This window comes from Fukomys damarensis, unplaced genomic scaffold, assembly GCF_012274545.1.
Source record: "Fukomys damarensis isolate Sample0158 unplaced genomic scaffold, DMR_v1.0_HiC HiC_scaffold_20, whole genome shotgun sequence".
Classification (NCBI taxonomy): Eukaryota; Metazoa; Chordata; class Mammalia; order Rodentia; family Bathyergidae; genus Fukomys; species Fukomys damarensis.
In genome coordinates, this window is record NW_022900932.1 from 4,334,997 (window position 1) to 4,353,644 (window position 18,648).

Consider the following 18,648-nt stretch of genomic DNA (forward strand, 5'->3'; position numbering starts at 1 on the left):
TTTTTTTTTTTTTGGTTTTTGGGGACAGGGTCTCACTATGTAGTTGAGACTGACCTGGAACTCACTGTGTAGCTCAGGCTGGTCTCTTAACTCACATCGATCCTCCTGCCTCAGCCTCCCGAATGCTGGGATTACAGGCGTGCGCCACCATGCCCGGCATGTGGCTTTATGTTTTTATCGGTTTTTGAGACAAGGCCTCTCTGTGTAGTTCAGGCTGGCCTGGAATTCACCATGTAGCCCAGGCTGCATCAGATTTACAGCAAACCCCCCGCCTCAGCCTCCCCGGTGAGGAAATGACAGGTGTGTGCCACCACGCCTGCTGCACCTGTCACTTCAGCAGAGAGAGGATGCCGTGTGGATCTGTGAATGTGACTCTGAAGGACCAGAGACTAGAGCTGCCCAGGTGTCAGGAAGTCACAGCTGCAGGACACTGCAAGGGCTTCCGAGGGCGGAGGGATCCGGGAGGCGCTGGCAGGCGGGGTGTGGGAGTGGGGACAGCGGCCCTGCTGGGGTGGCAGGTGGGGGCCACAGGCTGGTTCTTCCAAAGCCGGAAATGAGCTTCTGCAAACCGGAAGCAGCTTGCATGGCCTGAGTGAACCACTGCTGTGTGAGGAGGCAGGGACCCTGCTAGGGACAACAGCTTCCGGCTGTCCCCGTGTCCCACCCTCAGGGACCCTGCATCCTCACTGGCAGGGTCCCTCCCTCTGGTCTCTGTTGTCTTCTCTCTGGGGCCCGCCCTAAACTTTGCTGATTCAGTCAACAAACCTTTACAGAGACCCTCTTAGGCCACGGCCCTGGGGCCTGGGTGTCGGAGATTTAGCTGAGCGCCAGCACCCATGTTCACTGGAAGCCGCGCATGCCTGACCCTGCTCTGAGCATGCGTTATTCGTGCTGCCCTCGTTCACAGGGGGAAACTGAGGTCCGGGGATAGAGCTGCAAAAAGCGGATTGGAGAACAAAGTGGGAGATGCTGTGGGGAGGGTCGCATGGAATCGGTAATTCATTAGTTGACTCACTCTTTCATTAAACCTTTACCTGGTCATGGTTCCTGTAACGCCAGCTACTCAGGAGGCTGAGGCAGGAGGGTCACTTGAGTCTGGTAGTTTGAGGCCACCCTGAGAAGTATAGTTAGACCTCATCTCTGAAAGAAAAAAGAAGACTGGGTATAGTTCAGTGGTAGGGCACCTGCCTAATAAGAGGGAGGCCCTGGGTTCCAGCTCCAGCACTGCAAAAAAAAAAAAAAGTGGATAAAGAAATAAAAATAAACTTGCATCCTGGTCAGCAAAACACCTTTGACCTGCTCCTGTGAAGCTTCCGGTAGTAACAATATGTAAATTTTCAAAAGTAAACTCAACAAGGCAGGCGTGGTAGGCTGTGGCTGTAATCCCAGCACTCTGGGAAGCTGAGGCAGGAGGGTCACGAGTTCGAAGCCAGCCTGGGCAGCCTAGTGAGAGGTTGTCTCTAAACACCTGAGCTCAGTGGACGGGTTCCTTCTCGGAGCTCTAATCACCGGGTTCCTGAGATCCAGAGAGGCCACTTCCTAGGGGACAGAAGATGGGGGTGCGGTAATCCAAGAAGGGAGGGAGGAGAGCTCCACCCAGGGGAGAGGGCGGAGGCCGGCCCCCCTCGCCTCGCCCCAGCCCTCGGGGCCCCTGTGCGGGCTGCTGGCGTCTGCCCCCACCTCGGCTGTACCCCACTCCGCCCTCTCCCGCTGCCTCGGAAAGTGTCCCCTGAGGCCTCCGGTTTCCAGCGTCCTGCCGGCAAGCGTGTGTCCCTATCCCTGCTCCACCCCGGCTGGGGACTCAGGTGGCAGCAGTGACCTCCGCCCTCGGAGGCTGGCGAGGCCCGGCCTGGAGAGCCGTCCGTGGGTGAGGCCTCGGGCCCGGGTCCACACGGGGCGCAGTTCGATGCCAGGCGCAGAGGGCGCCCAAGGGACCTCTGTCCCTGCCCGAAACTTGGCCCAGCGCAGACGAGGGCAAAGATCGAGCCTGGAATCGAGACCCAGCCACAGCGGCACCTTCTGCAAACAGGGAGTCAGGCGCCCTTCCAGGCCAAGGGCAGCCCGGGTCGCAGAAGCCGCTTTCCCCAGAGCCGCTTCCCGCCCCACGCTCCTGTCGGACAGCGCTGAGACCCATGCCCCGCCTGTCTCTGTCGTGTCTCTGTGTCCCTCTGTGACCCCCATCTGAACGGTGTGAGGACTGGAACCCAGGACCTTGAACCTGGCCGGCAGGTGCCCGCCCCCACGCCCACCCCCGTTTTCTGCCTTCATTTCTTAGCACCCAGCAGGCGTCTGCCATCCATATGTTGCAGGTTACATTTAGGTGCACGAGAAAGGGAAACTGCTCTAGGCCCAAAGCTGAGTCCTGACTCTGATATTTAGGGTCAGCGAAAGACCAAGAAATGGTAATCCTGGCCAAGACGAGGTACGCTGCTGCCAGCCCACAGGGCACAGGCTCGCCACACCTGACAGTCATCACACCTACACTTCCTGACCGACAAAGCCGCTTTTTTTAGAGAGAGAGAGAGAGGATCTTGTTCTGTAGCCCATGCTGGCTTCAAACTCACAGTGATCCTCCTGCCTCAGCCTCCCGAGTAGAGGGATTACAGGTATGTGTCACTAGGCCCAATTTTTTTTTTTTTTTTTTGGTACTGGGGATTGAACTCAGGATCTGTGCTTACAAGGCAGACGCAGTGCCACTGAGATAAATCCCCGGCCCAGCTTTTGTTTTATTTTTGAGACAGGATCTGCTATGCTGCCCAGGCTGGCCTCAAATTCCTGGACTCGAGAGCCTCCTCCTTTGTCTCCTGAACAGCGCAAACGACAGGTGCAAATCACCGTATGATTACTTGCAACAGATTGGAGACAAATGTTCATCTACGAGAGCCAGTTTGATAAATTCCTATACACTTGACGGCCAGACGTGGTGTGAGCCTGTAGTCCCAGCACTCCAGAGGCTGAGGTAGGACGATCACCCTGAGTTCAAAACCAGCCTGAACCACATAGCAAGACCCTGTCTCAATCCAAAACAAAATTAAAGAGAAATGAAGAAGAGTGAGGAGGAGAAAGAAAAGTGAAGACGAGTGTATGTAGTTCATTATTTTTTTGTGTTAAAAAATGGAGGGGTGAAAGCCGGGCGTGGTGGCGCACACCTGTCATCCCAGCACTCGGGAGGCTGAGGCAGGAGGATCGCTGTGAGTTCGAGACCAGTCTGTGCTACATAGTGAGTTCCAGGTCAGTCTCCACTACATAATGAGACCCTGTCTCAAAAAAACAAAACAAAAACAATGGAGGGATGAGAAAGAATATGTCCAAACATGCCTAGATTTGCTTAGCTAATTAAAATTAAATTAAGAGGGTCTGGGGATTTAGCTCAGTGGCACTGCACCTGCCCAAGCACAAGGGTCCTGAGTTCGAGCCTTGGTATAAAAAAATTTAAAAATAAAAGTAATTATATATGCTTACATAGGTAAAGGATAAAACTATTCGGTCAGGTTGGAATTATGTAAAATAAGTGCATGTTAAAATTTTATCTATGGATGGGACATTCTAGGCAAGTTTTATTTTTTATTTCTCACGGAAATGTCTGTAATAGACATAAAAAGGTAACGTAGGACAGACTTTTATTAGTAGTATACTTTAGGGTTACATAACGATCACATTCGTCATATGGAATGTGTCCCTGTCCGTGACTTATCGTGATGCTTCTTTTTTCCCATTTCCCTTCCTTTCAACACTCTTCTCTGCCCCCTTTTTTAAAGCAAAACCTTTACTGTTCCATCTTAGGCATACACAGCAACGCTCATTACGGGACATTTGCACCGCCTCTTTTTCCCATTCCCCCTCCACTCAAGCCCCGCCTCTCCCTACGTACAAAAGCTTTGTCTTCATTTTTCCTTGTTTTTTTGCCCCCTTCTTCCTGTCTCCCTCCCTCCTCCCTTGTTTTCCTTCCCATTTGAACATTTTCTTCCCATTTCCCAATGTCTATTGTACATTTTAGTCTCTATTTCCACTTTCAGTTTTCTCACACCGGAGAAACAGCGCAGTGTTTAAATATGTGTCTGATTTATTTCTTTTTTTGTTTGTTTTGTTTTGTTCCTTGAGACAGGGTCTCACTATGTAGTTGAGACTGTCCTGGAATTCACTGCAGCCCAAGCTGGTCTCAAACTCACAGGGATCCTCCTGCCTCAGCCTCCCGAGTGCTAGGAATACAGGTGTGCGCCACCAGGCCTGGCTCCCAATTTATTTCTCTTAAGAGTGTGGTCTTTGTCCTCCTCAGCCACACCCCCAGCCCCATTTCTACCTGTGAAATGAACCCACGGAGCTCTGATCTTTACGTTATGCAGCCGTCAAGTGGAATTTTTTGTTTGTTTTTTGAGACAGGGTCTCACTGTGTAGTTGAGACTGACCTGAAACTCACTATACAGCCCAGTCTGGTCTCAAACTCACAGTGATCCTCCTGCCTCAGCCTCCCAAGTGCTGGAATTACAGGCATGAGCCACCACGCCCAGCTGAACTAAACCTCTAGTTTTAGTTGTTTGAGGAATCTCCACACTGATTTCCACAGTGGCTGCAGCAGTCTGCACTCCCACCAGCAGTGGAGAAGGGTTCCCTTTTCCCCACAGTCCCTCCAGCATTTGTTGTAGGCTGATTTCTTGATAGCTGCCGCTCTTTCTGGAGTGAGGTGGAATCTCAGTGTTGTTTTCATCTGCATCTCCCCAGTGACCAGTGATGTGGAACATTTTTTCATATACCTGTTTTCTGTTTCTCCTTCTTCATCTAAGAAGTGTCTGTCCATTTCAGATGCCCATTTGGGATTGGATCTTTAAATTTCAGAGATCTGATTGTTATGAGTTCTTTTTATATTCGAAATAGTAGTCCTTTGCCTGGGGAACAACTGGTAAATTTTTCCCCCCACACAGTGGGTTGCGTCTTCACTCTGTTGGTAGTTTCTCTCGCTGTGCAAAAGCTTTTTAGTAAGATGAGATCCCAGTTGTTGATTCTTTCTGATATTTCCTGTGCAATTTGGGTTTTGTTCATAAAGTCTTTGCCTACACCAGTGTCTCTTCCAGGAGATTTACTGTTTCTGTTTTAATATTTAGATCTTTGGTCCATTCCGATTTCAGGTTAGGGCACACTGACAGACATGGGTCTAGTTTTAGTCTTCAGCATGTGAAAAGCCCATTTTCCCAGCACCATTTATTAAAGGGGAGATCTTTCCTCCAGTGAAGATGTTTGGCTCCTTTGTCAAAGATAAAATGGCTGTGCTGGGAACTTAGCTCAGTGGGACCATGCCTGCCACCTAAGGGCAAGGTCCTAAGTTCGATCCCCAGTGCCAAGGGGGAAAAGATGCCTGAGTATGTTTGGAGTTGTTTCTGCATCTTCTAAACTGTTCAGTCGATCCTCAGGTCTTTTGTTTTGTTCCATGCTGTTTCTATCATGGTAGCTTTGTAGTGTAATTTCAAGTCAAGAATGGTGATGCCCCTACCTTGCCTTTGTGGCCCAGAATTGCTTTTACTATTCTAGGTTTCTTCTGGTTCCAAATGAACTTTAGGACTGGTTTCCCTAATTAATTCTGTGAGACAAACAGGACCTGCCCTGGCTCCTCCCAGGTCAGGTGACACAGGCTATAGGAAAGGATAAAAGCCCCGCCAGGTGTGTGGTGCACCTGTCATCCCAGCTATTCAGGAGGCTGAGGCAGGAAGATTGCAAGTCCAAGACCATCCTGGGCAACTTAATGAGACCCTGTCTTATAGTCACTCAATAAGTCGTATAGAAGCCAGGGCTAGTGGTGCATTCCTGTAATCTCAGCACTCAGGAGGCTGAGGCAGGAGGATTGCTCTGAGTTTGAGACCAGCCTGGGCTACATAGTGAGTTCCAGGATAGTCTCAACTACAGAGTGAGACCCGGTCTCAAAAAACAAAACAAATAAACAAACAAAAAAGTGGTGTAGGAAGTCTGTCAAGTGATGGATAAACAAAATATAGGGCCGGGGATTTAGCTCAGTGGCACAACACCTGCCTCACAAGCATGAGGTCCTGAGTTTAATCCCTGGTACCAAAAATAAAAATGAAAACAAAAACCCCAAAACAAAAAAAAGTGTACATCCTCATTGGGGAATATTATTGAGCCATCAAAAGTGCAGAAGTACTGACATATACGGTACAGCAGGAATGAACCTTGAAAATGTCAGTGTAAGAGAAACCAGACAGAAAAGCCTACATGTTATGTGCCGCCATTTATATAAAATGATCCAGCAAAGGCAAATCCATAGACAGGAAGCAGATTAATGCTCACCAGCGAGCCCAGGAGAGGCAGGAAAGGAGAGCAGCTGCTTCGTGGGTACAAGGTGTGACCCTCCGATGCGGTGACAGTGGCCATACCACATTGTGAGTGTTTGAAACGCTGCCGAATCGCCAAGTACAGCGGCACACACACACACACACACACACACACACACACACACCTTAGTTCCAGCACTCAGGAGGCTGAGGCAGGAGGACCACTACAAGGTCAAGGCCAAATTATGAGACCCAGTCTCAAAACACACCCCCAAAGTGGTTCAATGGTACGTTTTATGTGATATATGTTTTTAAAAACTGGAAAACAATTAACAATTTTAATGATTTTAGTCTGAGAATTTTTATGACAGTTATTTGCACAGTTAATGATCAGCAGGATTAGATTCCGGAATTTCCGAGTTCTTCCTCTAAACCAGAGCACAGTGACACATGAGATAAAGAACAGGGGCCCCACCCCTTGGTGTGCACAGCTCGGGCCACCGGCCACGTCGGGGTGCGGTCCAAGAGCGGGGTGACGAGAGGAGAAACCGAGGCACGTCCAGGGAAGTGCACCAAGCGACCCGGGAGCTCCAGACACTGCCGCTGGCGGTTGTGACCCCCGGGGGGACGGGAACGGGGACGCTGAGCCCGGGCCTCCTGGCCCCACACCTCCTGTGTCCCAGGCAGCCTGGAAAGCAGAGCTTCCAGTTCTGTTTCTCCCTGGACACCGGCACCTCAGTGAGGTGTCCCCGGCCTTCTGAGGAAGCACCACGGCCTCTCTGGAGTGAGATACGGTGACCGGGCACAGCAGCGCCGCATGGACACAGAGGAGGCCCAAGGCCTCGCTTGCTCGCGTCTCACCAGGACCGAGCCTGCCGGGAGCGGAGCGACTGAAAGCGTGGAGCAGTTAATTATCTGGTGTTTCCGTCTCCATCTTTCTGGACTGCTGTGCTCGCTCTGGCAGCCACTAAAATCGGAACAATACCGAGATGGCGTGGCCCTGCTCAAGGGACACAAAAACTCATGAAATAGTCTATACTAAAAGAAAATTTTTTTAGCTAGGCGTGGTGGCACATACCTGTGATCCCAGTACTCAAGAGGCTGAGGCAGGAGGATCACTGTGAGTTCGATATCAGCCTGGGCAGCATAGTGAGATCCTGTCTCAAAAAAAAATAATAATAATAAACTTTTTTTTTTTTTTACTACAGTTGATTGGTTCATGGGTGACTAAAATCCTAGAATACAAAACCAGGATAAGGGCAGACTACTTGTTTTTTTGTTTGTTTGCTTGAGATGGGGTCTCGATGTGTAATTCAGGCTGGGTTTGAACTCACTGTGTAGCAGAGGCTGAGCCTCTAACTCAAGGCAGTCCTCCTGCCTCAGCCTCCAGAGTGCTGGGATCACAGGTGCGCACCAGCACGCCAGGCTAGGAAGAACAATTACAGAGGCTCAGCAACGTGGCCAAGATCACAGCACCAGTAGAACAGTCAACCCACAGAGGCAGTGGAGGAGCGGTGGGCAAGAACATCCCCCCGGATCACAGCCCAGGACCCCTCCGCCAGACCACACCCAGGAGACTCCACAGACGCTCCAGATCCAAGTCCTCACAGCAGGGTCTGCTCAGGGGTCCTCAACTGTGAAGCTCTCTCCCATGGCCTCACCGCAGCTGCCGGGTCTGGCTGTGGTTGTGTCCACGCGCAGACTTTCAGGCACTGAAGATCAAGGTGAAGCTGAACGCAGTTTCACTTCTACAAGGTGCAGGGCCCTGGGGCGGGGCCTCCTCCTCCTCCTGTGAGTCACTGGGATGGAAACCTTTGCCCTGCATCTGCAGCCTCTTTGTCCCTGCACGTTCCTGGTCCTGAAAGGGGCGCCGGGCTCCCGGGAGGAGAAGCACTTAGAGGGCACAAAGGCCCAGTGTGTGCGCGAAACTTTTGAATGGAGGAGTTCATTTTATCCTCACGCTGATCTGAGAGATTATGGCTTTACAGGTGTAGAAATCAAGACTGGAGAAAGTAACTTGCCCGGGGGCTCAGCATTTCTTTATTTTTTTTATTATTTTTAAAATTTTTTTTTGTTTTTTTCAGACAGGGTCTCACTATGTAGTTCAGACTGCCCTGGAACTCACTCTGTAACCCAGGTTGGTCTCGAACTCACAGCAATCCTCCTGCCTCAGCCTCCCAAGTGCTGGGATTACAGGCGTGCGCCACCACACCCGGCACATATCTTTATTTTTTTGAAACAGGTTCGAACTCTGGAGCAGCCCAGGCTGGCCTCGAACTCCTGGTGATTCTCCTGCCTCAGCCTCCCAAGTGCTGGATGATGGATGCACCCCCCCAGGAGGTCTCAGCCTTTAAACGAGCAGACCTGGGATTTGGATTCCAGAGTCTGCGCGCTGCGCGGCTGGGCAGGGCTGGGTCACCTGAGAGCCTGGCCAGGCACCTCCTCCGCCTCGGGTGCACCCCCAGGTCTGTGGGTCCTGCCAGCTGTGTTCTCACCCCTCTTGCTCCCGACCCTCCCCTGGATCGAGGCCACGCCGGTGCCTTGTGGCCTTGGCTTTCTGGGACGAGGAGGAGTAAGGAGGCCGGCCGAGAGGGCGCGGCACTGACCATCATGGCACCCGCCCGCACGCCACAGGGCTCCCTGCTTCCCAGCCTGGCCCCGAGCCCCGGCCGGGATCCTCAGGGATCCTGTGTTGCGGATGGAGCTCAACGCCCTTCTTGCCCTGGCAAGAACTTGGAACCCCGCGCTGTGGTCCGAGCGCCCCTCGGCTTGCAGAGGCCATGCTGCGGAAGGGACCAGGAAGTGAGGCGAGGCCTGAGGACCCACTTCCGCCTTGATGAGCAGATAAACTACGCTGTGCAGTGAGCACAGGCGCTGGCTATAAATACACTCGGGCCCCATTTGGGCCACGCTGGGCAGCACTTCCTGTCCAGATTGCTGCGCGCCCCCTCATCCTTTCGTGAAAACCCTTTTCCTGAGGGCCGTTGAATGGGTTTCTTTTTTTGCCTTGAAACCAAAGAAGCTTTGTCTAGAGCAGGAGGAAACTGGAATTATTAATAAGGTTTGCATTCTTCAGAGTTGGCCAAAGACACTTGGGGCAAAGAGTTCCCAAGGGTCGGAACCAAGGAGTGACACAGAGCAGCTGTCATACGGTGAGGCGGTCAGGTGGGTTCCCGTCCTCTCGAGCTGCCAGGGATGCCACCCCCACCCGTCTTCCTGACCACCATGGTTTCTTTTGTGCCCAAATCATCATCCAGGTGGGGCCGGATGGCTGCTTTACCTGGCAGCATCAGGGATAGCTCAGAAGCTAGGCCTGGGCTCCCGAAACCTCGCCGGTCTGGGGCTACCCAAAGCCACGTGTTCTCCCCTCCCTCGAGGCCTGACGCCTGGGTTCTATAACCAGCATCCCTGGAGCACTGGGTAGAAACTGCACCCCGTTTTAAGATCCAGCCTCAGAAAACGGCCTAGAGTCATGGCCCACTGAGCTTGAGGGACAGGGCACCAGCAGCGGTTGCTAGGTGGCTGGCAGCTACGGTGGTGGCTGATTTTGAAAACTAATCCACCACGTATTGCTAAGGAGCTAGACGGCAGAGGGGTGGAGACCCAGGGAGGAGACCAACCCAGACATCAGAGCAAGGACATTCCGTGCGGGCACAGAGCCTGGCAGACCTCAGCAGCCCCTGGGAGTCTCGCTCTCCAGCAGCGAGCTAACTTTGAACTTGAAATCTCCGTCAAGAATACGGGCGCGCTCGGCAGACACGGGGTCCCACGCCTGTGATGGCAGCACTTGAGAGACTGAGGCAGGAGGGTCACTGGGAGTTCAAGTCCAGCCTGGAATGCACGGTGCAACTCTACCTCAAGAAAAAAGCAAACACAAAAAAACGGAGAAGGTAGGCATGGGCTGATACTTTTTGGAATAACTAATATTAGGAATCATTAAAATAACATTTGGGCTTTTAAAAAGGTAACTTCAAAACAAGAGAGTCACTTTCCCTCACAATGATAGATAAATACTACTATGTATCCAAAAATTTTACCTTTACCTTCCAATAAGAATAACTTTCCTTGTAGGTCTGGGATAGCACCGTACTTTGTTCCAGCCTCTATTGCTGCTGAAGAGAAGTCTGCTGTTACTGTTTCACCTTCTTTGTAGGTCATCTGCCTGTTCTCCGCTGTTTAAGATTGTTCTTTCTGTCTTTGATGTACAGATACTCCCCGTTTAACAACTGTTTAGACTTATATGACCAATGTGGAGTATTAGGACTAACCACCCACCATTTATGACTTGTCTGTTTTTGTTGTTGTACAGTTCTGTCCATCTTATTGATAAAGCCTCGTCTTTTTTTTTCTGTAAAACACACCTTGTTTATATAGTGCTGTAATCTTTGCTGATTGTACTGTACGGTATGGTACAGTAGTTTTATGTTCTGTTATGTGTTACAGGACTACATGTAAACAAAGTCATCAAGTTGGGGTTTCTTCTGAATATTGTAATGTACGTACCATATACAATTTCTCATTTAGCAACCAATTTCATTTAATGACCTAGTTGCAGGGTAGTAACTCGGACGTTAAATGAGGAGTGTCGGTACCGCATTTGCTCTTACCTATGTGTCTAACTGTGGGACTAACAATCTTCCTGTAATCTGCTCAGAGCTCTATGATTCTTCAATAATCTGATGGCACTTGTTATACTAAAGAATGTCTGTCTCAAGTTTCTGAGAAAAAGCTTTAAACCCTTAGGATTTGCTGAGTGATAACAGCATCTATGCAATCCCGACCTACAGACCATGCCTGAGTTTACCGTCATGAGGTGATCCTGGTAACTGGGCTGTCACACCAGAGACCAAGCCGGTGACTGGAGGGTTGGGGACTTGAGCCCTGTGGTCTCAAGCCAGTCTCCTTCAGGGAATTCATTTTCCTGGTCAATGACTTCATAAATTATGCATGCATAATAAGACCTCATTAAAAATTCTGGACACCAAAGTGCTGGTGAGCTTCCTGCCTGGCAAACATATCAACGTGCTAAAAAAGGTGACAGGTCTACTTAGGGACCTTACCGGACCTTATTCTGTGCGTCTCTTCACTTGACGGGTCCCGGTTTTTCTTTCACAATGTAACTGCAATTATAAACTAGCCTTTTTCTGGGTTCTCTGAGTTGTCTTAGTAAATTATGGAGCCTGAAGGACTCACGGGGACCCCTGATTTATAGAAGTGTGGTCTGCCTGGGGTCCCCTGAATTTACAGTTGGCATTTTATTTGTTTATTTACTTTTGGTACCGGGGATCGAACTCGGGCCCTTGCGCTTGCGAGGTAGGAGCCGGAACCACTGAGCCAAATCCCCGGCCTAGAGTTGGCATTTTAGGAGGGTGGCCTTCCCGGGACTGTGCCCTTGCCCTGTGGAGCTGGCACAAACTTCTGGTAGTTACCGTCAGGACTGTATATACAGCCGTGTCTCACGTCTCTTTCTTCACTTGGGAAAGCTACCAGTCTTAGGCGTAAGGCCATGCCTGGCATCTGCCTAGCATCAAAGACGCGCGCCGTTAGCCGCGAGGGAAATGAATAATGTCCTATGTTCGATGCTCAGAGAAAACTATATAAAAAGGATCCTGTTCCCTTTCCCAATTTCTGCATGATCCGTGCACCTTCAACTGCGGGGCGGGGGGCGCTTCCCGGCCCCCTTTCCCAGAATTCCACCGGGGCCCGGCTGCTTCTCAGCGCTGGGGGCGGCGCTTAGCAATGACTGACAGCTGCGGAAGTACAGACGCCTAGCTTCCTCACCCGAGCGGAGACACGCTAAGGTATCATTTTACACCGCAGGCAGGCTGAGCTCAGGGATCTGTCTGAAATTATACCCTTACTTGGCGTGTCTCCTTCTCTGTCTCACGTCCCCTCCTCTTCGGGCACCTCCGGGGAACACGTCCTTAACAAATCACCTAACCTGAAACGGTTCCCGTTTATTCACCACCCCGCCGGTGGCCTCCGGACGCCAGTCTGGAAGTTCTCGGTCCTCATTGGGTCAAGCGTGGCCACGTGACGCGCCCTGACCAATGAGAGTCGGGGAGAGATACAGTTCATTACGGATTCGGGATTCCGCCCTGGTGCTGGAATCGCTCTTTACTCGGGTGTCCCGCATCCAGACCGGTGGCGGGCAGAAGCATGCCTGACACAGAGGCAGTAATCACGCGAGGTGAGCAAGAACACGCCTCTGTCGTGGCGAAACGTGGACCTCTGCGGGTGCTCCTGCAGCAGCGTAACCTGACGCGTACAACGCGGGCAGTGCTGCTGGTTAAGAGCCCGAAGCCGGGCGGAGCGCGTCTGCTAACCGGCTGTACACCTCCGCCAGGGGGCTTGGTCTCCTAGGTCTCAGGTTCTCCGTTTGGAGAACCAGGTTATAAGTGGTTCTGCCTCGTGAGGTTAGTCTGGGAATCCGACGCGTTAACACAAGCGCTGCACGCAGTGCCTGGTATTAACTAACCCACCCTGTGGTGCTCGGTTCCAGCACCCATCCCACCCTTCCCACAGCGCGGCCTCCATTTGGGTGTCTGTGCAGCTCCAGGAAAAGTATTTTCACTATGATTGTACGTGCTCTAGGTCAAAAGATAAAATTCCAACAAATTGAAAGGATGGCGACATCTTATCCACAGACTAGAATGAGTTCTGAAGAGCTGAGACCAGGAGTTTGGTTTTATAGACCACCAGGAGGTCGAAAAAGCAGAAAGAACAAACGTGGGTTGGTTGTTTTAAAGTCATTTTTTTCTTTTGGGGGGCGGGGATACAAGAGAAGTCACTTTTTCTTTTGTTGGTGGTTTTGTTTGTTTGCTTGTTTGTTTGAGACAGGGGCTCACTCATTTGTGAGACTGACCTGGAACTCACTGTAGCCCAGACTGGTCTCAAACTCACGGTGATCCTCCTGCCTCAGCCTCCTGAGTGCTGGGATTACAGGTGTGCGCCACCATGCCCAGCAAGAAGTCACATTCTTTGTAAAGGAAGCAGGACTTCTGCAGCCTGTTCAAACTGGCTTGTTTAAAAATTTGACTCTAGCAGGGTGTGGTGGTGCACATCTGTGATCCCTGCACTTGGGAGGCTGAGGCAGGAGGATCGTCGTGAGTTCAAGGCCTGCTGTGGCTACAATAGTGAGTTCAAGACCAGCCTCAACTACATAGCAAGATCCTATCTCAAAAAAAAACAAAACAAAAACAAAAGTATCAGGTTGAACCTATGATTCTACTGATGTTTGACATAAATAGCAGTTTCCTATGATTCAATTTATCCGGCCAAATACAAATCAACAAATGGTGCAAAGAAAGGAGGAAGACAATCTAGAGCCCACCAGCAGCAAACCTGAAGTCTGTTTGGAGGTGTCAGGCTTTGGTCGGCGCGGGGAGTGGATATTTAGCCTTATCATCCTGTTCGTCCCAAGCTCTCTCCCCCGCGCCATCTAACGTCTTCATCCCTCCTGCGTGCTTCGCAGCAACAAAATCAGATTCTGTTTCTACCGTGGTGAGAAATTCAGGACACCTTCTTTCAGGTTTGAGGGTGCGCAGCCACAGTTTAGTGTGCTGGGTTTTCTGAGGTTTGTTGCCTGCAGTGGGAGAGGGCTCAGCACTCCTGGGCGCCTCTGCCACTCAGCTGTGGGGTGGAGGGACGCCAGGCTGCGAGAGGTCACTCCAAGGACAACGAAGACAGGCCGGGCAGAGGCTCCGCCCACCCGCCAGTGGGCGTGGCCCTGCTGGGATGCCCCGCCCCACCCGCGCTTCCCTCCGGGCTGCACTAGCGTTACCCTTCCCGCCTGTACACAGCGTGCATGTTATTCTCTGCTCACAGGAGTGGAAGACGCTTTCTACACTGCACCAAACGCAAGATGTGCACGCTTTACACCCCTGCTGAGAAAACGCACATTCACTGGACATGATGGGTTGGGTAATACTCAGGCCTCACTAATGGCGGCACGCCGGACAACTGCGCGTCACATCCTCACCCATGGGGCAGCAGAAACCCAACACGAGCCAGATCCACACGGTACCCACTGTGCGTGGCCATGGAAAACCACACACACACACACACACGATGGAACCACCAGACCAGACACACCCACACAGCCTGAAAAGCCTTCAGTCCGAGTAATCCAGGACAGCAAGTGCCCTACACATGTTCAAGTAAGTCATGCATGCCTGGACCTGAGCAGCACTCTGGGAGGCTGAGGCAGGAGGATCACAAGTTCCAGACTGGCCTGGGGAACTTAAGAAGACCTTATTTTGAGATCTCAAAAAACATTTTTAGGGGGCCGGGGATTTAGCTCAGTGGTTCGGTGGCCTGCCTTGCATCCCACCCGGTACAAAAAAAAAAAAAAAAATTAAAAGGGCTGGTGATGTAATTCTGTGAAGGAAGGCCTTGGGTTTAATCTCCAGTGTCACAAAACAAAAACTAAAAACCCTAGCTCCTGTGGAGGAAGAGATGAGGTCTCGAAGTGGCCCAGGGCTAAGGGAACCCAGGAGGCCTTCCAAGAGCACCAAGTCCCCTGTCCCCTTGTCTTCAGAGGGAGATGTGACTCAGGGAGAAAGCCTTAAGAACCCTGGGGAAATCCAAGCCTGGTGGCCCACAATTGTGATCTCAGCACTAGAAAGGCTGAGGCAGGAGGGTTGCCATGAGTCTGAGAGCAGCCTGGGCTACACACTGAGTTCAAGATGAGTCTGAAGTACTTATACAAACCTTGTCTCAAAAACAAAAACAAACAAACAAAAAAACCCACTAAGGAGCTGTCAACATCTTCCCCCACAAAAGAGGCAGAAGTCTGCCACCTAACTTGGGTTTTCCTTGGGCAAGGAACTTCTGAAGGTGGGGTGCAGCAAAGGTGTTGTCAGGCCAGCAGGGCTGGGGAATCCCATCCTCCCTGCTCCCCCAGCCCAGGGCTCCACCCCACCCCATCCTGACCATGACACGGCAGCCGGAATCAAGAAACCACCTGTCCTGAGCCACTGCCTTCAAAAGCTTTCCACGCCATCCTAATGGGACCAGGCGCCCCAGCTGCCCCACCCTCGGGGCTGGTTTGGCAGCTGCCTCCAGGGGAGTTAAAGACACATCAAAGGAGCTCCTGCACCCGAAGAACTCTCAGCCTGCCTGGTACCCCGAAATTACACCAGCGGAGGCTCCTGCCAGCCGAGAGCCTTGCTCACCCTGCACCTGTGCCCTGGGAACGGCTTCCAGTTCCTTGCCTGTCGCTCAGAGCGTTGCGACAGGCGCCGCCGATGCCAGCTTGCCGCCGGGCTGGGGTTGTCTCGCGGCAATGGGGCACAGGGTGAAGTCGGGATTGTGGGCGAGGGAGGGCAGGAGAAGGAGCGGAGACAGGACAGCGGCGGCCAGGCCTGTGGACAGGGACCCGCCCATGCCTGGCAGTGCTGCAGGAGACGCCAGGGCTAAGAAGGCAGGCGGAGGGCTGGGCGGGAGCTCGCAGGGCTGCCAGGTGGCCGGAGAGCATGCGGGGTGTGGGGTGGGCGCGGGACAGGAGCGTCCATCCCCCAGGAGCCGGCTGTTTGTGGGGGGCACTGGGGTCCCAGCCTCTTCCGGAAATTACAAGAGAAAGCGCTTGGGAAAATGGGATCCATTGATGCCCTAGAGAAGAGGAGGTTACAAAACGACATGGAGTGGGAACTCTGTTTTGTAAGAACGGCTGGAAAGACATCAAAACCCTGGCTGTGGTTTTCTACGGGATGTGCCCAGGATGACTTGCATTTCTTCTTGGGAACTTTGTGCGTTTTCCAGTGTCCACGATAAATGTGGAATATGATTTTTTAAATTATTTCTTTGTGCGAAACTGGGGCTAGAAGCCAGGGCCTTGTGCCTGCTAGGAACGAGCTGTATTGCTTCTCCCCAGTAGGTGAAATTGATAAATATAAAAAAAATAAAAATTAAAGGAGGACTCATCGACTGTTTATTGGGTTTGTACTCAGTTTGGCCTGGGGCTGCAGCAGGTGTAGACCCCATATTGTGGAAGCAGTTGGTCAGCCCCGGTCGGTCTCCCCCAGCTGCGTGACCTGGGCAGCGGCCTGACCTTTCTGTGCCTGAGCTGCCTCGCACTTGCACAGCGGCCAAGGCGCTCACACCCGCCTGTCAGCTGCTGTTGCTATTAGTGGTTACGAGCTTGGCCTCTGGAGCCAGCCAGTCTGGGTTCAAGTCCTCACTCCCCTTGCCGGGCTTGGGAAACGATTCCATCTTTATCTCGACCGGTTTCCTTGTCTGTAAAATGGGCATGAAAGGAATTGGGTCTCGTCATAAAATGAGTAAGGTGAAGAGGAACGGAGCCTGCGTGCGGGCGAAGTACCCGGTGTGCGGCCTGGCACACAGTAAGGGCCAGCTCCTGAGTGCTTATTACTGTCATTACGATCACAGTTGCAGGAGACCGGAGAGGGGAGGAGAGCCCCAAAGAACACTTCGTAGAGCCTGCGGGTGGAGTGAGGGTATCGGGGTGCAGTAGTTGGCTGTGTCCTCTGGCCCAGGTTTTCTGGTCCTCAAGTTCTACACGTGACTCCTAGATGGGACCCCACACTCCCCATCCACTGCCACAGCTGGGGAGATTTCCACAGAGCTGATGAGGGAGGCCTCCCGCCTGGCAGCGCTCAGTCTGTGACATTTTTCATAAGCGGGACTCTGGCATTTCATGCACCTCACCAAGTTTAGTTCCTTTGGTTTTGGGAAAGGAGTTTCCTAGTTCTGATTTCCAAGGCCGCACCTACTCTGCACCTCCCTCCGTTTCTTTTCTTTCTTTTTTGCAATACTGAAGATTGAACTGGGGTAGGGTGAGGCTGTCTACACTGCGCTACATTTCAGCCCTAATTTACATTTTATCTTAGAGTCTCATTAAATTGCCCACTCTGGCCTCAAACTCTTGGCAATCCTCCTGCCTCAGCCTCCCAAGCACTGGGATAACAGGTATGCATCACCACACCTGGATGCCATTTAGGTTTTTGTTTTGGTACCAGTGATCGAACTCAGGATCCTGCGTTTGCGAGTCAGGCAGTGGCACTGCTGAACTAAATCCCCAGCCCAGGTATTAAAAAAAAAAAACATGTTAACATCTAAATCTGTAGACTCAGTAGAGCCGGTTACTCTCCACAACATGGTGGGCCTCATCCAGTCAGTCAAAGGCCTGAAGAGAAAAAAGACGGAGGTCCCCAGAGAGGAAGGAATTCTGCCTCCAAATCCAAGCCTGCAAATTAGCCGGGTATGGTGGTGTGCACCTGTAATCCCAGCACTCAGGAGGCTGAGGCAGGAGGAGCACTGTGAGTTTGAGGCCAGCCTGGACTAAAAAAGCACCTGAGATCCCTGTCTCAAAAACAAAAACCAAAAGCAAGGTTTCCAACACTGTGTTTCCATTCAGGTGCTAAAAGACTATGTCACCTATTCAAAAATCCAAAGTCATTCTGAAAACCCATGTGTTTTCTCTGGTTTGCAGCAAAAACGTTAGCAGCAACACCAGAGCAGAGAGGAGGGAAAGCCCTGTGCAGTTTTGTTTGTTGATGCCTGTTGAGTCCAATACGCCCCACACCCCAGCCCCAGCGTGACCAGCGTTCCCGGGACAGAGAAAGTACCTTGGCGATGACATTTACAGTGGTGCGGCCGGGACAGTGGGGGACAGTCCAGGGTCACAGGGCCTAAGGGGATGGAAGGGGTCCTCTGAAATCTGGGAAGTTCCGGTTCTGCCCCAGGTCTCCGGTAGGAGGACCGCGGAGGGGACTTCGGGGGTGAGTTTTCTTTGCTTCTCCCTTTTGCATCTTTTGACTGGGAGCCACGTGACTGTGTTATCAGCTCAAAAAATAAATACAGGAAGTTCTGGAAAAACGAGACTCACGCTTTGGACTCTACTACAAATAGAATTTTAAGTAATTCTAAAAAAATAAATGACCAGGCTGCTGTTCTTGATGCCGTCAAAGCAGTGTTTGTGTTTCTGGCTCTGCCGACGCCGCCGGTGCATCCTGTCCTCAGCCCTCAGCCGCTGGGGCTGGGCCCTGGTTTTCCAGCGTCTGGGTTTTGGTTTCCTAAGCTCAGGGGGCTTGGGAGGTCGCCTCTGTCCCCTCAGGGGACCACAGCTCTTTGGGGGCACAAAACCACAGCCGCCCCAACCTTCCTTTTTCTTTCCTGGATGGTTGTTATTATTTTTGAGAAATCAAGCAGCACTGTACAAAAGGTAGTTGTTGTTATTTTGACAAACCAGGCTCAGTCGCGCAAAGCAAGCGGGGACAGGCCGGTCAGCTGCCCGGTCGGGTGATATAATTAGCCGGTTTTTTCCAGCATGAGTGGGCGGCTCCCGCGATGATGCAAGCGGGCAAGCCCGGGCAAGGCCAGCGGCCCGGCCTGATGGGTGGGGGGCGGG

At 51.9% G+C, this 18,648-nt stretch overlaps 2 long non-coding RNA genes across 2 annotated transcripts in view; both read right to left on the bottom strand.

Annotated features, from left to right (window-relative positions):
* Nucleotides 1-8,552: 8,552 nt before the first annotated feature.
* Nucleotides 8,553-11,924, bottom strand: LOC104872592. The gene is made up of 3 exons (XR_004518227.1): nt 11,083-11,924; nt 10,322-10,387; nt 8,553-10,129 (listed from the first exon to the last, which is right to left on the bottom strand). It is a non-coding gene; the product is annotated as an uncharacterized LOC104872592 (long non-coding RNA).
* A 4,273-nt stretch (nt 11,925-16,197) lies between these two features.
* LOC109118532 overlaps nt 16,198-18,648 on the bottom strand; it is a 3,355-nt gene continuing 904 nt past the window's right edge. Inside the window, exons 2-3 of the long non-coding RNA XR_002025870.2 lie at nt 17,867-17,929; nt 16,198-16,514 (exon numbers count right to left, since the gene is read on the bottom strand). This is a non-coding gene — a long non-coding RNA (uncharacterized LOC109118532). The remainder of the gene's footprint in view (nt 16,515-17,866; nt 17,930-18,648) is intronic.